Source organism: Ammospiza nelsoni, chromosome 1 (genome assembly GCF_027579445.1).
Source record: "Ammospiza nelsoni isolate bAmmNel1 chromosome 1, bAmmNel1.pri, whole genome shotgun sequence".
Classification (NCBI taxonomy): Eukaryota; Metazoa; Chordata; class Aves; order Passeriformes; family Passerellidae; genus Ammospiza; species Ammospiza nelsoni.
In genome coordinates, this window is record NC_080633.1 from 37266000 (window position 1) to 37292116 (window position 26117).

The window sequence follows — 26117 nt, forward strand, 5'->3', positions numbered from 1 at the left end:
TCTTGACTAATATGAAATGGCTTTTGTGTCTTAGGTCAACATGAAAATGTGAATAAACAAACTTTTTTGTCCTTGTCTAGAACAGGAATATTTCTCATAATTGGAAAAATTATGCAATTTAGGTATGCAGGTTTCTTTGCAAAAACAAATAAAAAATAACATGCTACTCTCAAAAGACATAATTTTATAGCTAGGACAAACTGAGCTCTTCTGTTAGGAAACTTCATGAGCATCTGTACAGATTTTAGAATTTCTGAGTAACATTTATAAGAAACAATCCTTAGTTATAGGTACCAAAAGTATTTGAATATGTTATCATCTCCTAATCTCTGGAAAAACATCGTTTCCTCTCACATGCATTTGAAGTACTGCTTTAGAAATTCTCTTGAGCGTCTTCTTCACATCGTTCTGCCGTCTCTCCTTTTTCAGTTGCAATTATCAGATTCCTGGTTTGGCCAGGACTGTCCAAAATTTTTGCTTTATGCCCCATTTTAAAGATTTTCCTTGAATCACTATTATATATTAAATTTAGAGAGAGGACACAACAACTTTCCCTGAATTTAAAATTTCAGTAGGGTTATGAAAATAAACACACAGCAAAAGGCAGAACACTGCAATATCACCCAAAATATATGGTTACAGCAGAATTATGATGTAAGCTTGATCTCTGAGTCTCAACCTCTCATTTTTTTTTTAAATGATCAATGTATATTATAAATAAAACTTAATCATCTTTTAAAATTGTTCATGCATATGAATTATCTTAGGCTTGCCTATTATCTCTTCCCATAGTCTAGTGAGGTCTGAGAACAGAGCAAAGCTAATGCTTACCTGCTATGTAAAACATTGCAAAGCACAGACATATCCCAGAACAGAGGTAAGCTGTGCTGACTGCAGAAATCTTTCAAAACTGTCCATTTACAAGATGAGTGTTAAGAGATAGCCTTGAACCCACTGAACTAGGAGTTTAAACCAACAGCAAAAAAGGAAGATATGCAGTAAGATAAAGATTTTTTTCCATTTTACATCTTAGAAGCTGAGTCATAGAAAGATTAACTTGCCCAAGTTTATGAGGATACTTAGTGCCCTGCCCTAAGCTGATCAACACTCAGTTTATTGTTTTACCCTTCCCTAACGCACAATATTAAATTAGTATGAAAGAAGTGTTCCCATTTCAGAAAAAAATCTTTCACTCTATGTTTCTGGGCTAAACTGTTTATGAATGGATTTAGTTTCACTTGCTGAGAAACTCTAGAAACATAGATGTTATCAAATGAACCGAGTGTGACAGAAGCAGTGTCTGCTGATGCAAAGGACTTAGAACCTGTAAAAAACAGAACATTTGCCTTAATAAGAGTGCCTTCATGACTCCTAACATTAAACTATTTCTAAACAGAAAGACCTAGAAACATTACTGTTGTGAATCTGTGTAACACACATAGATGTCCTAGACAAATTCTGTTGATGTGATATATTGCGACCTTTGGCTGCTGGTGGAGAGTAACATGCTTAGCAAATGGAGCATGAAGCAAATGGAACTCTAGGAAGCAGCACCTGGTGGGTCTATGGACATAACTGGGCCTGTGATGCAGAGAAAGCTGTCTGGGGAGCCTGCGAGAGAAGAAAGGATTTATACATTATTTGATGGAAGACATTATTTTTGTGTGTTATACACATATGAAAATAAAAAAATATATACATCATATATCTATATAAAATACAGGGAACCAAGAAAATGGGCAAGAGAATTGGATGTAAGCAATCTTAATTATAAGTTCTTTTACCTGTACAAATGCCATATCAGTTTGCTTATCCTGTTTCTGGCAACAAAAGTATGACAAGAAAATAATCACTGAAAAAATTTTGTCTGTATGAAAAGATCAGAGTCCTATTCCATAATTTTGGCTCTCTATGCAATAACTAGCTAAGTTGTTTTTACACAGTAGAGAAAGATGAATATGGCTCAAATGTAACAGTTCATCTCAGTAGTGCAATTACAAAATGCTGATAGATATGTGAACTTTTCACCTAAAAGTAAAGCCTCTTTTCCAAGTTCTGAGTTCATTGTTTTCCCGTTCTTCCTGAGACACTCCTCCTAGTGCCCTAGTTAGCTTGCCAGAGCTTGCAAAGAACAAGGATGTGGGAATAATGAATTATTCTATTCATTTTTTATTCTTGATGAATAGTAAATTATTCTAATAACATTTACTATTCTATTCATTTATTACTGGAGAATAATTAGCCGGGAATGGCTTCTAAGAAGTTTTTCCAAAATTAGACTTCAATGGTTTTACTGTGTTTATCTTTACCTGTATGAAAATATCTTTGTAGCTCTCCTCACTTAACTGTTCCCACCTCCTCCCCCACTCAGACAGGTATCTGTTTCCCAAAGCTACTGTATTGTTAAAAAAATTTTAATCTCCTCTTCCAAAGACCCAGCCCCTTCCTTCACACAGCTGAACTCCCCTTGCAGACAGAAACCCTTCTCCTTGTCAGATGCATCTTCTCTCTGCTAATGAGAAGTGTATGTGAGTGGGGGAAAGACCTGAATGAAGATCAAAGAATAGGTGTGTCTGGATGAGAATAGAAGGTTATAGGTAAATGAAAGGAGGTGATTATGGAAAGATATGAGTAAGGAAGAGGTGTAGTGTCTGCACAGGTGTTATATCCAGCTGGGATTTTAAAGTTAATGGGAGTACAGAAGTGTGCTCATTTCACCTCATGCAGAGGTCTTGGTATTGCTGTCTTGACTTTGACCAGTGCTTTTTTTGGGACTGCAGTGTTTGCCTTTAGTAGATTTCACTCTGCCATTTAAATTCTATACTTCTTTTCCTGGTATTTCAAGTCCCTCATTTTGAAGAAAAGAATATTCCCATGGGAAACCTCCAGATGTCCTTTCTCCTTGTCGAGGCAGGAGAAACTGGACTGTGTTTTGTTGTTTTGATTTAGAGCTGATGTGGAGGAAGGCTGCTTTTCTGCATACAGTTACCTAGCCAGACTATTTGTCTATCTCTAAATAATTTCCATATTTGACTACATTCTATATTTAGCCAAAATCAATGTTTCATCTTCTCTAAATTCCTTTCCTTCCTTTTATGGAAAGAAGGAACTTTCCATCCCTCTCTTCTTTATAGAATGAATACAGATTCTATGAAAGATTTAAAATATACATTTCGCTCTGAATATTATGCCAAATAGTACAATGAAAACTTAATGCTACTTTACATCCAGTCTTCTTTTCCAAAGTCTCTTCACTTAACAGTTTAATTATTACTGATATAAGTAGCACAGATGAGGCTGACTGCCTAGTGCATGACCACTTGCATATTTAAATTGGATCTGTCATGGGATCCCACTCAACTTCCCAGCCAGTTTGGTACAAGTACATCCATTAGTCTTCTGAGTCTCTAAAGTATGACTTCAGGGTGTAATCTTGCAATGCTACAAATATCCTTCCTCGTGATGCTCTACTTTGGAGTTCAAGTGGACCAAGCCCAGAATAGCTACCACAGTAGTTTATACCTGCTCCATCTAATGCCATATGCTCTCTCTGACAGGGACAGTAGAAACCACGCAAGGAGAGAGATGAGAAGCCAGTCAAGGCATAGAATCTTTAATCTCCTGATTGATCTTCCCATGTCACAGCAAACAATATCTTAATTTAGCCATCAGATCCTGAATGGTTGCATTCACTGTCCAAACATGCCTGTAGGTGTACTCTTAAGTACCCATAAACCCTAAAAAACTTTCCTCAGGCCTTGCTCTAAGCAGATCATAGAGTTTCATCTCCCTTTGCCAGGATCTCTGGGTTTTCTCAGGCTCCTCAAAAGCAATGCCTTGCTCCTTGTGAGTCTGTGAAAGTACATTCCTTATTCAGTCTAGTGGGAAACATCTAAGGAAAAAAGGCTCTTGCTGTAACTCAGAATGGTGTTGCTCTTCAAAAAAGCCAACAGCAGAAAAAAATTCATACAGAAAAAAAGAAAAACAAATTTGAAGAATCATATTTGCAGGCAGGGTCTGTCCCATTTCTTTTTAACAGTGTTGAAGAAGTTTTTTGTAACAGTGTTCTATAATTAAAAATAGATATTGTAAAATTAATAACGTTGTTTTTTCCTAGGAAAAAGCTATTTTTCTAAGGGATCCAGGATTCCCCACTTGAGAGCATTTTTTCTCATTAATTTTTTGTTACTATAGAAGTAAAAAAAGAAAAATGTTAAGAATAAAATAAAAATCTCCTGGGATGAGTACTTATTTTAATTTTACTGTAAAAATTGGTTTATCTGCCAAACTTAAGTAGACTATGTAACATGAAACACAGGGGGAGAAGATTATCTTCATCATCAGATCTTGTCAGTGGGAGAATTTCTCTACCCCAGTACTTATATTGCAAAACTTATTTGTTTGCACGCACATCCTCTACATTTTAAGAGTAGCTTTAGGCTGTAAAGAGAGAAAAATTAGTCAACAAGTCAAAGGTTGTAATGCTTCCAACAGTTTGCCTGGGCAGGTTGATAAAGATGGTGAGAGATGTGTAGATTTGATTTGTTTGGCACGTAAAATGGTCTTGAGATGGTAAGTGAAAAAAATCCTTTATGCAGTCCTGTCACTGTCAAACAGAACCAGTTGGGGCAGGATGAGTGTCTCCTTTGACATTGCAAAAGACAAAAAAAAGGAGATTGAAAATAGTTTGCATTTATCTAATATCGCTAATGAAACCACAGTGATGTCAGTTCTGATCAAGCTGTAATCGGAGTTGCTGATTGTGTGATAACAGACTTCCTTTTTACGTGTTTTCTGCATGTTTGCAGTGGAAAAGACCATAAATGATTAACTGTGGGCGAGTGGAAATAGTTTAGAAAAACATAACTTTGCCACAACAACAATAATTGAGAGAAAGAGAGGACTTCAGAGTGAATGCAGAGAGGAAGGGGAGGAGAAGGGAATTCTGAGTATTATTAAATATGTGAAAGAAGACTCATTTACTTTATAAGAAGTAGATCACTCACACAGACACATTCACAACTTTGTGGTCATTGAAATTTGCGTAAGTGCTATTAATCAGCTCACCACAGATTATCATAGCTGTTTCTTTGGAAATGATAGTTGAATTCAAACCCAGTGTTAAAAGGGAAAGCAGTAAAAACATGACTCAAATAATAAGAAAACCTAAAAGTTTGTTTAAATCCTTTTGGATCAGATTCTACCACCTAAGCTTAGAGTAAAACCTTACACAATAAAAAGTCCTTCATGAAGCCAGTGAGGTCAGGAAAGCAAGTGTTTGATGATAATAAAACCAGCCAAACATCGTCCTTAAATCTACCTCACACTCCCTAGGTTCTTTTAAAAGTTTTTGCACAGGAAGCTGTCTGCTGGACATAAAATAAAGGATTACCCAAGGGTGGATTTATTTGGGATGGAAAAGGCAGTCACAGCCCCTCAAATTAGCACTGCTGGTTTTGTCACCTGACTTGATTGCAGCTGCCTGTCTGTGTCACTGCTCCCTTTCACAGTATGGCTGGATCTGTCCCTGACATTGTGATCAAGGTGGTAGATGGGTGACAAAAAATAAACCTGCAACTGAATCACAGTTTTAAGAAAATAATTCTCAAATAAAACAGAACAAAGTGTAAGCAGAGTGACTGTTCTGGTGAATATTGTCAGTAGGCAATAATTTGTTCTGTCAACCCTTTTCTAGCTGGACTCTGCTGCTGCTTGGAGAGGAAATCACTTCAGCAGATTAGTTAATAAATGTGCTTAGCTGGATAACCACTGATCTCAGACCCTTTAAAAGCAAATACAGTAATTACTTTCAGTAGAAAAGAATAATAATCATTCCCTCTTCCAAAACCAGGAAGTTTTATCAGTCAACAAGTATTCTGAAGTAAGAAGGTAGGAAGTTGTTGCTAGTAATCTCTTATATCTTTCTGTTTTCTGTTTCATTTTTTCTTCTCCTCATAGCAGGCATAGAGGTCAACACATGTATAGAACAGACAGAATATTACCAATATTATTTTTTAAGGGAGATACCTTTTCTATGGTTAGGGTAGAAGTCTTCACAGGTATATTCTTACATACATCTTAGGCAGCTGAAAACCAGCGTTATTTCTAACAGTGAAAAATATGGTTTAGAACTCTTATTGTTGATATGTGTTATTTGGTTAATGTTTTTCTGCAACGTTGCTTGGATAACATTCCTTTAAATGGGGAAGACCTTTTGGCTCCAAGTCTGACTGAAAATGATGCTATCTACCAAAATCTGCTGAAATAGCTGAAGTATGTGTGACCTGAATCATGTGTGGGCATGAATGGATGGAGCTAAGACAACACTTGCTACCATCAAGTTACATGTACCCAGTTTCCCCCGTGCTCGCTGTAGTTTAATTCAGTCATATTTACTGTACTTTTTATGTCCTCTAAAAACCATCAGTGAGACATATCTACAGATATGTGGCTTATTTTCAATGGGAGCAAATTTGTTCTTGTTGCTCCCCACAGCTAAATTTGCTGAGAAATAAAGGGCACTGAAATGATCTCACACTTTTTCTGCTGCTGTGGAGGCAGTGAGGTGCCTGTATGCCAATGAAATGGGACAGACAGAATGAAAACATTTTCATGATAAATCATAATTAAGGAGAAGACATGGTCTCTAAGCTTCAGTCTTCAACAGGACTTCAGATGCATGTGTGTATGTGCAACTATATATGTACATGTGCGCATGTGAACATTTTATTTTTGTACATTTTTAATGTACTTTCACGAGCATTGTTTTAAAAGGGTGAATTATCCCAAAATGGATTTCTTTAAAAAATATTCTTCTCTACATTCTGCACCAGAACAGTGGGATAACTGAATTTTCTAAAGTAGATAATTTTTGAAATATGAACTGATGCCTCAGGGCAAATATGAGACATATCTGTGAAATCCTTTTGGACGTTATCTCTCAGAATTGAAGGCTAAAAAATGAGAAGTCCTTTCTGTTGGCCAGTGTTTTGTAACTTTGTCACATTGAAAACTGTGATGGATATTACAATGATAGCTTAGCATCTAAGAATAACTTATTCCCAAAACAACTGAAACATACCAGAAAGCAGAACTTCACCGATAGATTTTTCATTTAAATAAAAACATCCAAGAATATTTTAGAGAACTTGAACAATTAAATAAAAATAAGCTTGATCTCACTTTTGTTTCCTTTAAAGAAAAAGACAAAAGTAATATTTTAAACAGAATAAGAATGGAGTAGCAGCAAAGTCTTCATTGAACATTCTAGGGTAATAATGAAACTCTGAAATCATAAAAAACTAGTGTAAAATAGCAGTCGTTACCTCTTTGTAGACTTTCTTGCATATTTAATATATATGTAAGATGTAAACTAGCACTGTTTTTTTCTAATTTCAATGATAGGAACATTTCAACTGACCCTATGCAGTATCTTGCTTACTTTAATTACTATCAGCAATTATTATTGTTCAGCAAACCCATTATGATGAGTGTCTCCCAGTGCTGTGCCATGAACAGAATGTAAAAATAGACAGCTCTTGTCTCACTCATGGAATCCTTCATCTAAGATCTTCTCGTCTCTGTTTTCTCTCTTTGTAGGGGACTTTGAGGTGTTATTAAAGAAAGGACACTTATGTGAAGAAAACTGTGTTGATTTCTGCTGTCAAGTGAATGAGAATATTTTAAGTCCTGCTGTATCCAATTTCCAGGTGATAAAAGAAGCTGTGGAGATGCAGTTATGATGAGGGAAAAGTGGCAAGCAAATAACTGGCAGATAAAAACTGGTTTAGAGGGTAAATGGATACATAGGTAAATGGATACATAATCTGACCCCCGGATAGGCTAGGAAGCAAAAAGTTATTTAAATAAGAAATTTTGGACTAGGAAAAAAAAAAAAGGAAACTCAACACTTTCTCATGCTTCATAGAATGAGAAGGAAATGTTTGCTTCTCTGAAGTTGCTAAGTGAAGGGAAAGGATGTTGGAGAGCTGGTGATCCTTGGAGATTTTGCTGCTACTGAGAGCAAGAATATATCGAAGCAACTGCTCTTGGTCAAGGTGTTTTCTGTACAGACATATCTGATTTGTCCTGGACATAACTAGGTCTCTAATTTGATAAGACACAATATTTTAAGGCTGAGGCATAACAATTCAATCAGTAGAAAAAGCTGAAACTTGTGCGAAATCTGTCTTGTTTCGGGGTTCTTTTAGAAAGTTTTACTAATGAGATTTTGATTTTGCTATTGTTATTGAGGAATAGCTAAGAATTTGTTACTAAAAAATTGATTTTTACTTTTTTTACATGACTACTACTACAATATAATAAATAAAAACATAAATATTGCTATATATAAAAATACCATTATTTAGTTTTAAAAAATTAATTTTCCTTTTTTTTTTTAAATAGCATTTACCCTGTCTTTATCTGGTTGATTACTCATGAACATACTGCTTACCTCTTGCAGTTTTTTCAGTATGTTGTGTTAGAAACTTGTCCTGTAAACGTAAGAACGACTTTCAGCTGCAGCTTTTAAGCAGACTTTTCATATTTTGAAAAACCATATTTTTCTTGCTTTTCTGCCCATCAATCTTGCTAGCATCTGGATTGGGGTTTTTAATGTCATCTTACCTCACACTTAGCCCTCATTTAAAAAAAAAAAAAATTATTGTTTTTTCTTTATGGAGTATTGGAATTTCAGAATGGTTTGGGTCAAACGGGATCTTAAAGCTCATCTAGTTCCAAGCCTTCTGCCATTGGCATGGACACCATTCACTAGACCACATTTTACAATGTCCCATCCAACCTGGTCTTGAGCCCCTCCAGGGACAAGGCATCCACAGCTTCCCTGAGCAACTTCTTCCAACGCTTCACCACCCTCACAGTGAAGAATTTCTTTCAATATCTGATCTAAACCTGCCCTAATTGTTAAAACTGTTCCCCCTTCTCCTATCACTACATGCTCTTGTAAAAAATCATTTTCCATCTCTGTTGTGGGCTGCCAGCAGCCCCAGCAGGCTGCTCAAAGGTCTTCCATAGAGTCTTCTCTTCTCCAGAGTGAACAGCCATAAGTTAACCTGTTTCCACAGGAGAACTGCCGCAGCCCTCTGATCTTCTGTGGCTCTCCTCTAGACTCGCTGCAGCAGGACCATCCATTGCCTGTGCTGGGAGCCCAGAGCTGGATGAGTGCTCCAGGTGGGGCCTCACCAGAGCAGAGGGGCAGAATCCCCTCCCTCTCCCTGCTGCCCACGCTGCTCTGGATGCAGCCCAGGGTATGATTTGCTTTTTGGACTGTGAGTGCGCACTGCTGGCTCATGTCCAGCTTATTGTCAACCATCACCCACAAGTCCTTCTCCTCAGGACTGCTCTCAGTCCATTCTCCACCTAGGATACATTTGTGCTTGCCTTAGGTATTATGATCCCCATTAAAAACATATTGGGGCAGATTAATGTAGATACTGTCTGAGGCATTGACTGGGTGGAGTCTTTCAAGAGTGAAAACAATATGCCATTATAAAATTCATAAATATGTTCAGAAAAAAAGTTCTATTAGTAATTTTTTTGTTTACAATGATTTTTTGTTTCAGTATGCTCTGTAAGCAAGAGAATTCTCTCTTCATTTAGATACCTCTTTGTAATCCTAATGGAGATTTGTTCTTGGAATATATGCTTCATATTTTATTTATAGCAAGTCCTAATAACAGCAGAACAATTCCCTCTGGGTTTCCATATTTCTACCATTATGACTGAGCCAGATATGTTAATCTATACACAATCAAGTGATTTGCCTGGGTTTTACAGAGACTTTCCCCTATTATTAGGTATTTAGAACACACAGAATTGCATTTTTCATACTAGATGGGAAAGTTTTTAATTAAGTGATGGGTCAAAAAAAGTTTTTTAAGTGAGGTAATAATCTGGAGGAATTTCTATTTTTAGATTTCTTGTCAAGATGAAGAGAACATATTCTTCCTAGCTCTAAAGATCATTCCTTCCAAAGATTTTTTGCTCCATTCTCAGTGGAAAGCACATTGGTTTACAAGCATCTAGAATTTGTCAAATTGTCTGTTTTTGTAAAATGTTTGTGTATTTGTAATTTGTTGTAATAACCACTGGGTTAAGATATACATTGAGATACTGGACTTTTTATGGGATGAGCATTCTGATTTTTTAAACTAGTTCTATTTTTAAAACAAGCTAATATAATTATACCTCCTAAGACATCTTTGGTGGAGGCATATATTAATATGCTACTTTGCCTTAGTCATATGGCAACTGGAAGGCATAGCAGAGATTATCCACTAAAATTTGTAGTCAGGCTAATGTTGTCAAAACAATATTCCTAGCAGAAATAGTGGAATCAATTACAAACCAGTGTTTTAGCTCCTCCTCTCAAGAGAAAAATGATTGCAATAAACCAACAGATTTTAACAGATTTTGAAGTAAAATAGTCAGTAAAAGTGATTACTGAAAATGTTGAAATTGTCATTCAAAACCAATTCTGTTAAAAGGCTTTTATATATCTCACACATTTTTGGGAGCTAATAGAAAGGTTGTTTACTGTAGGTAAAACCCACAAAGAGAAGCAATTAAGAAGCAGGGATGAGTCTATGCTTTTCTTAGTTTATCAATTTCTTGTGAATATCAAGGTATTAGAAAGCCATTTTCAATTTATATTGATGCCATCTATCTACCCATTATAGTGGGCAAAAATACATTATGCCCTGTTCTTATTCATTTTTTCTGCTATTCTTGTAGGAGAAATCAGAACAGCAGCAGGTATGGGCAGTAGAGTATGGAGGTAGGAATTATGCTCTTCTACCTCTCATACACAGAAAAATAAGTCTGATCAACATTAAGCTGGCAGGTTTTTCAGAAAATAAGCTAATGGAATTATCTAAATGCCTGATGTTCTTTTAAAAATGGTTGAAGACATAAAATTGAATATTAGTCCTAAAATTACATTTAAACCTGTGTTAGCAAATACTAATAACCTTTTCTCTTTGTCATATCCCATGAGATCTGTTTGCTACAGTAGGGATTGGCCTCTCTGCCACCTCAGGATGTGACCTGATACAGGTGGTAACAGCACCTGGTTTGAGGGATACTCCATGGCCAAATGCAGAAAGTTCAACACTGGATGTGCATGGACAGCCCACTGCAGTTCTGTGTGGTAACTTGTGCAAGTGCAGGGCAAATTTACAGTGTATGTCCTGTGAGTCCTGCTTGTTCTGCACACAAGCAGAAACTCTATCTAGATGTGTAAATAATATCAGCCAAATATCAGCCATCACTGCCCAGATACAACATCTTTCCCAGTCAGGGACACTGCAAGGACAATCGGTTACATCACATTTCATTTTAATTTTATTCCACTACTATTAGCAGGGATTCCATGCAAAGGAGATTTTACCTCTCTTACTGTGCAAAGTGTCACAGTCTCAGCATTTGGCACTCCATGATCCTTCCTGGTCGTAGGAAATAGTTCCTGCAATCACAGCTGAGCAGCAAGTGTTGCTCATTAGATACCTGCTGCAGTCTTGGTGAGCAACACTGTGCTGTGAATAGTAAGAGCCACACCTTCCAACAGGCAAAGCAACTCCAGCATCTAAGAACTGAGACCCTGATTCTCCAATTTTACAAGTCTTGACTGTATATCTGAAATATGCCATTGACCTAACATAAGGAACAAGTGTTTGCACCAAAACCCTGCAATTAAGTGCATTTGCAGAAAGTAAGACATTTCTTTCTCAAAATAATGCTTCGTTATGCCTGCCATTTTATGCTGATGAATGTTAAATAGCTCTTGTTTCTCTCATCTCTGTCTAGAATTTAATGTTCTGCTTTTATTCCTACCTTTGTAATGTGTGCCCACCATATCTGGTAATTCAGCTTTTTCAGCTAGTACCTGGAACCTGAATTTTTTGTTCATTTTTGATCTCTTCATTGCTCCATATTACTTTGAATGTTGCACACATTCTGCAGTTTTAATTCTAGTTTGCTGCTGAAGAAGAGGGAAAAAGAAAGTAACTTTATTTCATGACAAAAAATATTTATCAAAAATATGCATTTTCATTAATTTAGAACACCAGAAAAAGAAAAGGTAGGGAAAGAAAAGCAAAGAGTTCTTATTTTTAGGTAGGAAGATTCAAATGGAAGGCAATTTGAATTAAAGGACTGTATAGACTATAAAGTAGTCTGGCTGGTGATCAACATATGCCTTGGAATATGGCACTTACAATTGCAAACAATGGTGAAGTTTTACCTTGCAGGTTCATCAGTATTTTGCCAGAGTTTTGTTTTACCTTTAAGATTCCTGACAATACTTTGAGGTCATTTGAACTGACTGTATTATCCACGACTATTCTGAAAAAAATCAGGGTCTTATTCTGAATAAGATGGTTTTACTCCTCCTGTGATCTAAGCCCTGTGCTGCACTCATATTGTTGATCTAGTTTCAGATATGTAGTCTGGGCATCCTTTCTGCAGGGTTAGAATCCAGTTTTTGAAAAATGTCTCCTAACAGTTGCATGAAAGATCACTCCCAGATATGCCACTTGGCTTAAGACGAACAAAAAATCAACCCCAAAAGAAGGGGTAAGAGTATTCCAAATCAGAGTATTCCAAATCAGCCAGGTGTATTTTAAATTGCATATTAAGAGATGTTCAGAGATTACTCAAAAAATTACTTTCAACAAAGAGTTTCTTAGTGCGACAAAACCCCACAAATTTAGCTGAAAAGAATGCTTGTTCATTTTTTTAAAATAATTTAATCCAATAGTCAGTGTAATTTCTATCTTTAAAATCATGGTTTTTAGTGATGTACATAGTGTAGTTGCTCTTATGTTAATATCATTCAGCAGTATTTACAACTCACCTGTATGTTTCAGTGTATGTTTTATTGTCCAAATCCTCCTTTGTGAAAAATTGCCTATGAAATATCTTGTCACAGAAAAATCTAAACATGGTGTGGCTTACTATTTCCATAACATCTGTCTTTTGTACTATAGACAAGATTAACAATTATGTCTTAAAAAAAAAAAAGGAAACAAAATCATTCAGTTTAGACAGCAGCGTCTAGCTGTGATACATATATGTCAGAGGAAAAGGTCTCTCCCACAGTGCAGCTGGTAGGGTGCACACTTTCCCTTCTCATCATATAAGAGAATGCTGTATTATTTCTATTAAAAAATTATTACTGGGGGTGTGGGAAGGGAAGAGATAGGAGACTCTCCCATCCTCCTCTTTCCATACATGCAAGGCTTTTAAATTGTGTTAAGCAGTATAGCAGAAGGGTTTTTTTTTTAGACTGGTGTTTTGTTTTAGCAATGGTTGCTGATGTGTACATGTAATACAGTTTTAATCAAATCCCAAATGCTGAAGACCTTTCAGCAGTATCTTAGGCAGCACTGTGCAATGCTTATTCCACTTGAAGTGGCCACTAGGGAGGTACAATTAGCTGTTCCCATGGAGAAGTTTGTTATACTAATAAATAATAAGTAGTGTAGGTAGAGATGGAATCAATTAAAGATATTTTTGACCATCTAATGGTTTATGGGAATACTAAATAATTGACAACAAGTTTTGACTATGTGTTCCATAAGCATGTTTTATTGTAACTGAAGTGTTACCACAGAGCAAGAAATGCCTCTGTGCTGATAGTTGTAAAGGTTAACTTATACCACTTTTTTAAACATCACTGCTCATAATGTTCCCTGTTAACCCTTCCTAGAGAGTTAAAATGTAGACATAAGTATGCATATACTCCACATACTACTGCAGAAAACTTCTTTTCCTTATATTTTTAAGAAAACAAACAAAAAAAATACTTGAAATGTTAGAAGAATGGGAAGTTATTGCTATCTCTATTTTCATGTGTTTTCTTGAATAACTCAGAATTAATTTTGTTATTTAAGACTGATTTGGCAAACTTATTCAAACCATAGCTTAATCACCTTTATTTGCCTGAATTAAAAATATTGACAGAGATTCAAACCAAAACCAGCTCTAGCCATCCCTTTGGGGGGAAAAAGGATTTGTTCAGTAGTATTTGCTGAAGGCAAAAAGCAGAAAATAAAAAATCAGATTCACCAGCCCTTTAAGTCTGATTCGTTCCACTTCAACAAGAGCTAGTTTTTGAGGTTTCCCTCATTAGAGAATTAATGGATGACCTGAACACTGTCATAGCTCTAATGCCTCTTTTTTTCCTCTTCATATGTGTAGAGATTTTAATGGAAAAGCAATTGTTGGCATAGATACTTGAAGCCAGAAAGCAGATAAAGTGTCAGGACTGAAGCTAAAATGAAAATATGCAGTATGCAAGAAAACATAGCTCCTATTACACTTTATACTCCTCAGTATCTGCTGAAGAACCAAAATACTATGTAATTTGGCAATGGTCCTAATTTTTTTCAGTTAGGAGGATAATACCACTACTGCTAATAATGTCTCAGAATATGATGCTTCTAAAAATGGAATGTCTGTTGTTATTATCTATCAGAAAATAAACTGAGGTCACTCAATAACTGATGAGGACTTGAATGAAACAAAATTTCAATTTTATTAGAAAAATACTGACCTCTTCATTTTGCGAACAAATGTATCCACTAATGAACATTATTTTTGCACTTAATATGGACTTCTAGAAAGCTGGTATTATTAGCCCAGTTTCAATGAGAAGTAATGAAATATACAACTTGGAATCCTGTATTTTTCCAACATAAAGAAAATGCCCATGCCATTCCTTCAAAGAAAGAACATTTCAGGCTACCCAAAGTCACCATTAACTCATGAGTTCACTGTGACTACATTTTCTGTTTCTGGTCAGTATGCTACAGGAGGTCTCTGTTAGAGCTAACTACATTAAATCCCATGTACTTCTGTATTTGATATTATCCTGGGTCATGGAAACATGATGGATAATATGTAATTGCTTTAGAAAATCATCTGCAAAGAGATTTCACATGCCATTTCTTGAGGAGAGTTCTATTTCACCAGTTTTAGAAAAAGAGTACTTTTTCTATTTGACTTTTGTTCCTTCTTCTATTGTGTCATGAAATAAATCCATTTTTTCGAGAGAGAGAAAGTTAAAAGTTTCTACCACATACTCAGAAACATGTAGCTTGTGCTTTGCCCCCTTGCGTCCCTAACAACAAGCCTTACTCTCTCTCCCACGTTAATTCCTACCACTATGATCTATTTAGGGATGGATGGTTTGAGTTCTGGTGCCCTAAAGCTGAATCAAGCCTTTGTAAATATCAAATTCTGGGACTTCAGTCCAATCATCTTGAAAAACCCTTCTTGTTATTGATCCTGCAGTTTTCTAGCTGTCTTTTAACTTCCATCAAACCTCCTGGCCAAGCCATTTTGCTTCAAACATATCAACAGTCATTGGTAGATTTGTTGCATAACCATAAACTGTGCTTTTATTTCTCTTCTCTTCAGTCTTGGTTATTTACTATCAAGACTGACTTACTATCATCCTTTAGGAAAGAGTCTTGCTTGAGAAAATATTCTTGCTATTTTCCAGAATTTAGCATATAGGTTAACTCAGAATTTTCAAATGGCAGCTCTTTAAAAAGAAGGGGAAAATATTCTGGTTTTCTACACATTAGACACACAATTGACTAGAATAATTGATGCACCACTTACAATTTTTGTTAGAATAACTATGGCAGTCTTTGCTTCGTTTTTCTGTCTTGAGAGAAAGAGTAGCCTGTGCGTTTCTCTGGAGTCAAAGTAAAAATTAGAGAGAATGCCGGTGCTAGTTCACACAACTGATAAAACTCTGTGTTGAGTATCTGAAGGCACAGAATTCAGAGGTGTTGATGAATCATTTCAAGATTCTTCATGGTTGCAACCCATGGACAATCTATTTTTTTTACTACTCATTTAAAAGAAATTGTTTCAATTAATTTTTAAACTCATATTTTAAATCATCAAGAAAACGATTGAGTTTGTGGATGGGAATATTTCAGGGAAAACATTTTAATGTTTAAGAGTATTGAGAGAAGTCAAATTTTGAACTGGAATATGTGGGCTTTCTCAAGCCGAATGTAGTTCCAAATATTCATTTGGGATCTATAAATAAAACTATTTGGTAGCATTCAGCTGATTAAAAAAACCTCCAAACCCAAGTATTTGAATTTATGAAATTTAAACTCAAAAGCATGTGCAAGTGAGAGCCTAGGAAATGTGACTCCATTAATATGGCACGTAACATCCAAGAAGAGTACTGTGTCTCCATCTGCTGGCCTGCAGTATAACCCTCTGCCTTCCTGGAACTGGGGCGTAGTAACCAAAGCCCAGAAGGCTTTTGTTCTCTCTTTTGTCGTCAGTGGGTAATTAGTTTGAAAACTCTCATTTCCGATACTGAAAGGACTTTGAAAATGGCAGTTACCAAAGGGACATACTCCATAGTTTACAGCATAAATAAATTTTTTTATTCCGCTACTTTAAAGACTGATTCGTTATCATCCCCATTTTCCTTTCAAAATGGATTGGATTTATACCACAGGGGAAAAAACACCAAACAATCGCTGATTCAATTCAAATTTGGAGAAAATTGCAACATTTCATTTTAGTAAAATCACTGAGAAAGGAAGAGAGATGTTCAAAAAGTAAGAGAGATGATCAACAATTAAAAAAGATTAAGCAAACCGAATGTTTATTCAAAAGGTTAAAATTTCAGTAGAGTGATTTGTTCAGATTAAGGGATTAAATTGAGCCATTAATAAGAAAAGATGTGTAAACATATCTTGACTGTGGCATAGGCTCATTATGAGAGAGTCTTCCACCTTTAAGAGTTCTCTTTGTGTTTGAATTGGTTTGGATCATGAAGGGAAAATGTATTATATTTTGGTATATTTGAATAGATTTCCTCTGCCAGTAGCAGAATTTGTGGTGTCTGAAAGAACCCATTCAACTGAAATTGAGGTCTTTGTTAAATTGATGATTTTCAGAGAAGAAGATGCAGGTCGAAAATCCTATTCCATGTCTCTGATTGTAAGCGGGGATTCAGATCTAGGTCTTCTGTGGACAATTTTCAGACCTGCTTTACAACCATTATGAAATTATTCAGATTTAAGGGGTATTTGTTTCTGAAAATGAGCAGAAAAATTCTTAGAGGAGATTTTGTCCCTGTAATTAGTCATCTAGGCTACCTAGGGATAAAGGAGACCAGTCCACTTGTCTGCTTGATATAAAAGATAACAAAACTGCCATGCAGGCTTCTTTAATCAAATCTGTCAGTCACAACTAGGCTGCTTTCTGGTCACTCTTGTTTGCATAAAAGAGTTTCAGAGGAATTTCCTTTCACCCCTTTCTTGCTTGCTCTGGAATACAAAATCCAACTGACAGAATTTTTCAAGTGAAGTTCTGGTTGCCTCTGCTATGTATCACTCAGAAGATTTCACACATCCATAAGTTTCCTCTTGAACAGTAGTTAAAAAAAAACAACTGAGGAAGGTTGGAGTATAATTACTGCTTTTCGATGAATGAAAAAATGTCAATTAGAAGTCAATATTAAAGATTACAGGCATTGTAATCACTGCACTCCAGTGAAAGGAATTACTTAGTATACCATTAAGATTAAAACCTTCAGCAGATATCATTATTGTAATTTTTCATTTAGATTTATGATATGCCCTTGTGCCAGGGCCTTGATGTCAGAATCAGCTTTTGGATCAAATCTTGAGCTGGCATAAGCAATGTAGCTCCATATCGTTTTACATTTATTGCAAGAAAGCAACTTATGGCAGTAAAAGAGTGTTGTAAGTTATAGCAAAAATCAAAAGCTGTCATGAAAGTTTACTGAATAATTTTCAGTGCAAAGCTTGGCTGAAGCAGTAATGAACTGAAATGTCCCACTTACAGCTGCTTCAGTTTTAAACAATGAAAGCTGCTGCAGTTTTTCATAGCAATGAAATTATTGTATGAAACAGATGCATCTGTAGTGATACTGCTAACACCGATCTCAACTCTGTCACAGTTGTGTAGAAACAGCAAAAACCCAATTTTATTTACTGAAAAATTTGGATACCTAAAGTGAAGTTATCAGTGCTTCTACTAAATTTTATGTTACAACTTTGTATTTTACATTAAATGTGCAATTGAAGTGCTTTATGTACTGTTTATCATTGCAATGAAAAGGTAGTCAGAATGAACTTCTCTAGGCTGTTAAACTGCCTTTTATTAGCATTGAAACTATATTTGCAGCGCATTATCTTAGACTAATTTTTTTTTTGTATAAGAAAATTGCCATCAAAGCATAGTTAATCTGAGCTGAATTAGATTATAATTGGAGTCCTTATGAATGGGGATTTAAAATTATTCTGTATTGTCACCGAGTAACAATGCATTATTAGGATATTAAAAGTAGTTGGCAGCAGTATCATAAGAATACATTTCATATTAACACTTTGTGCAGAATTAACTCAGTCCATTTCTTTGCACATTTTTCTTGTATCTTCTGTTATAATAAACTGCAGAAACGTCAGTGCATTAAGGGTTTTCCAGCTTTAAAAATGCATCACATATTAAGATATAGCTTAAGAAAGGAGTCTATCCAAAGCCTTTTGAAGTCAATTGAAAGACTGCGACTTCAATGAGCTTTGGATGGGGCCCACAATGTGCTTGTTGCAAAGTAACAGCTGTGCAGGCCTTTGTTTTGAGGCGAATCTGAAGTCTTATATTTGATGGTTGGGATACAGTGAAAAGAGAAAAAGAAGAAAGATGGAGGCAAAATAATACATAGCATTTAAAAATGGAAATGAATGCTGTTTGTCTTAATTAGGAGATGCATCATAAGCCTTTGGCTTTCATTATTCAACTGAAAATATTTGAACAAAAAGCATCTGAAGAGGTCAGGATGTTTCTGTGAAGTTTTGCAGGAGGGTATATGAGCATTATCTTGCAACCAAAAGGGAGTAACATCCTCACAGCTCTTTCATGTACAAATGAAGAAAAATGGCATATCTACTTGACTTTTTTATTTCTCTAACATGTACCCTGGGGGTAGCGTGGGGGGTGGTTTACTTACAGCTTACAGCAGAAGGAAGTACCAATGACTCAGAACTCAGTTTGCTGGGGAGTGAAATTCAACTACTTTTTCATGTCATATATGATTACGTAGTTGGTAACCTTTAGAAATAGTTAACATGGCAAACATTGGCATAATGTAGTCAATTCTATGCCCAGTGAGTAGAAATAAATGTGAGAAATAAACATTGTCAGATAAAATATATTTGAATAGCTAAATAGATGTGCCAGCTGATGCTTACTAGATTCCTGTGTGCATATATATATATATGTATCTCACTTTAAAGAAATATAATTACGTAAAAGTCAAATACCTCTTGGCTGTCATTTGCCATAGTTTTTTCTCATCAGGACTTGTTAACAGCAGAACAACACTACGAGTTTTTGAACTTTTGTTTTGCAATAGCTGTCTGCATTATTTCTGTTTTGCTCTACATACAAGACACTGCTGAAGAGGCAGTGGCAGTGGCAAATGTAGCCTGTACATTTCAGATGAACGAAATTAAGAGGGAAACATAGAGACAGAAGCGGAGAAAGGTTGAGGCATATTGGGACCACTCTCCTGTCATCAGAGGGTGAACATCATATAATGCCTTAATGAAAAGATCAAGATTTATCAGATATATTTTTACAATTGAAGGATGGATCCAGATGCTTCTTGTTGTAATGCTGTGAAATGCCTTTTAATTAACAAAAGAATTTCATTCTTGACGAAACCATACCAGTTTATTCTTCTGACAATATCAATTTTCATACTCATTCTTTAGTGTTTACCACTACTGTGCTTCCTGACAGCAGCATGCGCCTATCTCAGGCTCTTTTTGATTAGAATAAGCAAAGAAATCCCTTTCAGCATTCTCACACATTTCTGGCTTATTACATAGCTGTTTTCTGTATCTTTTTGTAGTTTGAGTTTCCTCTTTGTTTTCGTAGACATAATTCTATATTTTTGGTAGTCCAGATAAGATTTACCAATCTAGTCACTTTGCTGCCTATTCTGGAAATACCTTGACTGTAGCACATTTGCCCTGACTGCTCACAGGCATCTTTTCTTTATTGCATCAAGTGGCTGTGTATAAACTCCAGGGCACTTGTGCCTTGTGGCACCCCACATGGTGGTCCTGGCTTTCTTGAAATTCTGACTGACTACCCATACAGAATACGGTTTAGATGTGACTTGTGAAATTAATTCTATTAGCACATCTGATGACTGATAAAACCTGCTGCTACCCTATCAACCCTATCTAGAGAAATTGTATTTTCAGAGAAGTGCACCCAGCCATTAAAGCTGTATAGAAAATCTTCCAAATCTTCCAAAATCTTCCAAATCTAGACCCATGTACAGCCAAGCATTCTGTAAACATGAGCACAGAACAACAGTGTATGTTTCTGTCCTCTTTTGATTTTAGTAACTGTGAATGCAAAGAATAAGTTTCTGGATGTTCTCCATCTGGGGAATGTTAAAGAATTAGTTTCTGGATGTAAAAATACACGTAAAAATACATATATTTTTATTTCATGCAAAATACATTGAAAATTGCATGATCAAATATAAAAGGAACAGGACTAGGAAATACTTGGCTTTTACAGAGTCCTAGGAGTTTTGTTCACTGATATTTTTCAAAAAACAAAAGAAAATGTTGCCACTGCACCTGCAACAAAAACAATGTTTTTGTTTTTGGGGGAGAGAGGACCTTGTACAAGCCTTTATATGATGATATTTAAGTACTCTTAAAGACTTATGCATAGAACTGAATTATGGAATGTTCTTGCATCTTTCTTCTTTTCTGTGTGCTTTTAACATCTTGTTGAGTATTATGGGTCAATCAAAGCCCCAAAAGTATATATTAGAAGATGTATATACTGATCAGAAGCACAGAAGTAGCTCGTCTGGATACAGTAGCAACACAAATTTATGAAAGATTGTACCAATCAGAGCATGCAATCATTAAACACTTTGACACGTTGAGGAATTTTGGCTAATGTCTCTGTTAAAGACAACGCCATTTCTTCAGTCATTGCCTGGCCTGGAGAGGGAATATTAATTTTCTCTATAACTGGTATGATGCTTCCTTAGATTTGGGAAATAAATCATATTCTATATGCAGTTCTTCACTTCAGAGCTGACTGCTTCTACTCCTTCATGACTGCAGCAGCAAAGGGAAAGATCATGCAAAGTCTTTTCTTCATGAGACGTTTTAAAATACTACTTTTTGACAAGATTTTCTGTTTTCTTTTTCCTCTCAGCTTTGAATGGCTATAGATGTCAAAGGCAGGAATACTTTAATAGTTTCATTTGTTTCATGTTACAAATATCTCTACCATAAGTAGGTGCTGTAGAATGTGCTTCTAAGCTTTTTAATGTATTATCAATGTCAGCCTAACTCTCACATAACTTCTCTGCAGCTAGCTAGGACTTGAAATAATGAGCTTCTGAGAGCATTGAATCAGGGCAAAAAACTATTGGAAATTCCACTGCGAATATTGTGCTTGCGAAACAGTCTTGGCTGCCTGTAATTTAGTAAGAGTACCAGGCAGTTTCTTTGATCTTAGTGTTTAAATGTCTCTAAAGAAAACTTTGTTTAGTTTTATTTATTTTTTCATTTATACCTGAAGTAATTTTCTTTGCTTTCCTGTTAAATGTTCAATAGAAAATTAATGTGTTTTGGATCAGGCACATGTGCATTTATTTGGCCTTGCATTATTTATTTATTTATTTATTTATTTATTTATTTACCTTCTAAACAAGGAAACGTGCTTTTTCCTGTGAGACATATTTCCCAATGTATTAAAATTATTTATTGCTTATGTTCAGTGGTGAGACAGGTATACATTTAAGCATCAAATCACCTAAATTCAGTGTGACTTTTGGACATTCATTAAGGCCCAATTCACAAAGAAGCTTAGAAAATGGAATAAAGTTGAGGCATCCAGGAGCAGAATTCAGTGCAAGGTTTTACAGCAAACAGAGTTTTAGCTGACCCAGAAGTGGCAGTACAATACCCTGCACACCACAGTGCAGTCTGCTAAGCCCATGTGGAAGGAATGCTCAGGGAACAAGTATTCCTGTAAAAACACCAAACTCAGAGAAACTTCTCCCTGTTTATCTGTGTCTGTCACAATGTAAATTCAGAGTTTACAGCACTCTCTCGTGGACTTAAATGTCCATAATGCGCTCTGTGATTTCACCATGGCTCTGTGTCTTTTCAAGCAATAACAGTACTAGTTACTCACATTGGTACAATAGTCTCAAGATTAGAACCGTTGACAATCAGGAAACAGGTTTTATGTACAGCTGAAGAAATTACAGATAGCTTTTCTGGATTACTGCTAAATTAACCTCTAAGACATACAAGAAATTAATTTGACTTCACATGGATCACCTATTACTGGCTTCCAGCTGCCACCTAAATCTCAGCTCAAAATCTTGTGAGCATCAGGGTTATTTTGAAACCTGGAAGAGGAGAAATATGCAAAACACGTAAAAGGCACAATGTTCTATAAGTAGCCAAGTATTTTCACTGTTGAACATGATCGCACTGGCAATTTGTTTAGTACTTGAGGCTCTCACACTTTTCCATGAGTTTAAAGCAAGGAGTAGCTTTTTTTTTTTTGAGATTTGAGAGGGTTTTTTTCTCATTTTTAGGAGCTAAAAGCTTTTGATTCCTGTTGCTCTCATCACTTCATTCTAGATAATGGCTTGACAACCTGGGGCAGATGCTGAGCTTTGAAAAGTGACCACTGCAATTCTACTGTAAGAAGACACTGCTGAATGCTAGAGAATCAGTGGGAATACTACTCAAAGGGTAGAGTTTTAGGGTTAATCACATTTGTACCTCAATCTAAAGGAAACCTAACAGAAATTCTGTGTTTCAACAGAAATTTCGACCCACTGTTTTGGTAGCATCCTGTTTCTAAATATCTCATTAGATCAACCGGCTGCTTCTCAAGAAGTTTCTGCTTTGCCTTCCTGAATACTAGAAGGCATACATGAATCCTGCAGGCACATCAGAAGAGCAGGCAAAGTTATATCAAAATAACTGAGGCATGTAAACTGAAAACTGAAGAGTATTGCCATTATAAATTTCATAGAAAACAGGAATACACAGAAAAATTTTCTGTGTTTTCATTCAGTGAAAGGTAACTACAAGAAGAAATGTGACAACAATGCAGAGAATTTTATGCATTAATAGGGCTGATGTTTTTTCTAATGATCTTTAAACAGAGAAACAGGCTCTGTGTTCATCACTGATGAGATCAGACTGCTGGAACATTTGCTAATATATAATTCTCACTCAAGCATCCTACCTGCTCTTAAGCTAATGACACCACTCTTTTTTTTCTTCATTGTAACTTTTTCTGTATTTGAGGATATATAAGTTGAAGTGAAAACGGAGGGATGCATTTCTTTTTCCCTTATTGCCTACTATGTAAGCAAGAGTATTTCAGAGCAATGATAGTTTAATAAATATGTGTTATAAAATGCTTAAAATCATTATGTTTGCCAACAGCAAATAAAAAATGTTTTCATACAGTTACTAGTTTTATCATCAGAAAATTTACATAGAGCAAAAGAGGGATGCCAGAATGTACAGAAATTTGTGTTAAATGTATTGACATTTAAGAGAAAACTATGTTTGTCTGAAGATTTCTGTAGGTTTTGTGAAATTTCAGCTCATAAATATGCCTTGTGGACCCCATTCACCGTGTTCAGTGTCTAAGCGCTGTGCTACAAGACACATCACAGAAACAAAGCAATAGCTTTTGATCAGTCTGACTCAATTTATAACAAGAAGTCTTTACAACAAGCTAAGATTCCTTTTGTCATGTTGTACATTCTTTTATCAAACTTTTACTCCATTTTCAATCTGTGCAATCATCCCTAGATTCAAGATAAAATTTCACCATAGTCACAGTAGATATACAGTGTTAAGATTATAAAGATTATGAGGCAGGATTTCTGTTAGTAATTTCTGTTAAGCCTCAGGACTGCTCCATAATTTTACCTACAAATTCTTGTAAATTTGTATTTCATCAATTTCCTTAGTTACAATCATGTTATTCAAGCTGCTGCTTTGGAATTTGTTCATGATCAGATGCATGTACCCATGTCAAAAATATGAGTTATTAAAACACTTTTCAGAAAATTCCCTGAGAAGCCATATATTTTGAGGCATTTTTGGCATTGAGGCATTTGAGGCAATTTTGAGGCATAAAAAAGGTACCCTAATGATGAAGATTTTGTTTCTAATGAGGAAATTACTTTGATGTAAATACTCCACCAAGATAAAATAAGCTGCTCTTTCTAAACAAACAACTGAATGTGCAGGTACTAAGAAGGATGGAAATTCCAGTTTTGTTCTGCAGATATTGAACTCTTGAATTGAAAAGGTATCTCAAACTTTTATTTGAATGGTGTGTTTCACTGAGTTTTGGAATTACTGCTGCTGTTCAGTTAGCACCATTATGTGAATATTGAAGACTGGCTTTCTTTAGAGAATGCAACTCACATTTTAATGCGTTTTTAAAATTGTTCAGTTTACCCCGAGATGTAGCAAATAGTTTTAAGCCTTGACATTATTTGAAAATTGAAGGTGTATGAAGGTCATTGGTTGGAAAATACAAATACATACCATCAAATGAAGACAGATGGTGACCCCATACATCACTGAAGACAGACTGAATAATGGTTCTTTTGCAGAAAACCTCAACTTAACTCTGGTCTTAGCCAGACCAGAAATTTTAACCAGAAAACTTGCAAGACACAGATCTGCTACTATGCAATATTTAAATTTATGTTGACTGTGTTCAGCCATTTTGTAAGATTCAGTTTAATCTTAGAATATCTTGTTTTTACAGAAAAGGCAAAACATCTAAATAGGGGATCTCAACTAGAGAAGTTTGTAGGATTTTCTTTCTCATATTGAAAATATCCATGGTGAAATCTGTGTTCTTTACTTCTGGAAGTCATTCCTATGACTTTTAGCTGTGGTGAATCCTAGCTTCCTATAGGACACGGCTGAAAATTTCTGTAGCTAATGGACAATCTTATGTGAAGGATTTGCATATTAAGATGCTTTATTCTGAGAACAAAATATATAAATTAAGTAAATAAATAAAAGTTTAAGATTGTGTTAGTTTTCATTCCAGTCTGATAACAATTTTCACCTTCCTAAATATCTGTCTAAACATTAGGGCACACTAAATTATTGTAGTGGGTAATAAAGCTGGCTCAATTGCCCTCTTAAAAGAAGGGAGCAAGGAAAAAATTGGGTTTTTGTTAGTTAGTTAGTTTTAGTTAGTTAGTTAGCTAGTTTTTGTTAGTATTCCCTTATTTATTTTCTGTATTTGTTTTATTCCTGTGCATAATCTGAGTAAATTTTCTAACTGATGGGACTGAATGAAAGGAGGAACATTGCTGAATGTAGGAAATAGTGTTAGGGATGCAAAACTTTGGCACTTTCCTCAATTCTGGAAAGAATTGAAATTAATTAAAAAAGGGCAAAAAATTGACTCTTTTTTCGGTACACTTGGTAGAACACTTTTTTTTTTCTGTGTTATTTGTAGCACTAGCTACTTGGATCAATGGATTGCTAATTAGAAACTGACTTTGGAAGGCTGCAGCATGCTTCTCAATGATTCATGTGTTTGCATTGATTTTTGCATAAAAGCAAAATCTAGCTGTAATATTTAGCACTTAGAAATTGGTCCTCAATGAACTATTTGTAGCTTAATAGGCTTGATAATACTTGGAAGCTCATTATTGTGTTTTTATAATTATTTCTTGGATTAAACTATATACATACACACATATGTATATACACACAACAGTCACACTCGCATACGGAGCTGCATGAAGCCAAACGACAAGGTAGGCAGCAGCTTATGGCAGCAGACTGTGTGCTTCCTCTATGCCAGGGATGGGGCCTGGCTCTCCAGGATGAACAGCAGGTCTTTGTTTCCTGCTTCACACAGCCATCTTCCTCTCCTGCTGCTGCTAACACCGAGTGAACAAGCAGGGTGTAAGCTGGGGATGTGCAGCCTCTTAGGGAGAGGATGGTCACTTTTCTGTCTGCCTTTCC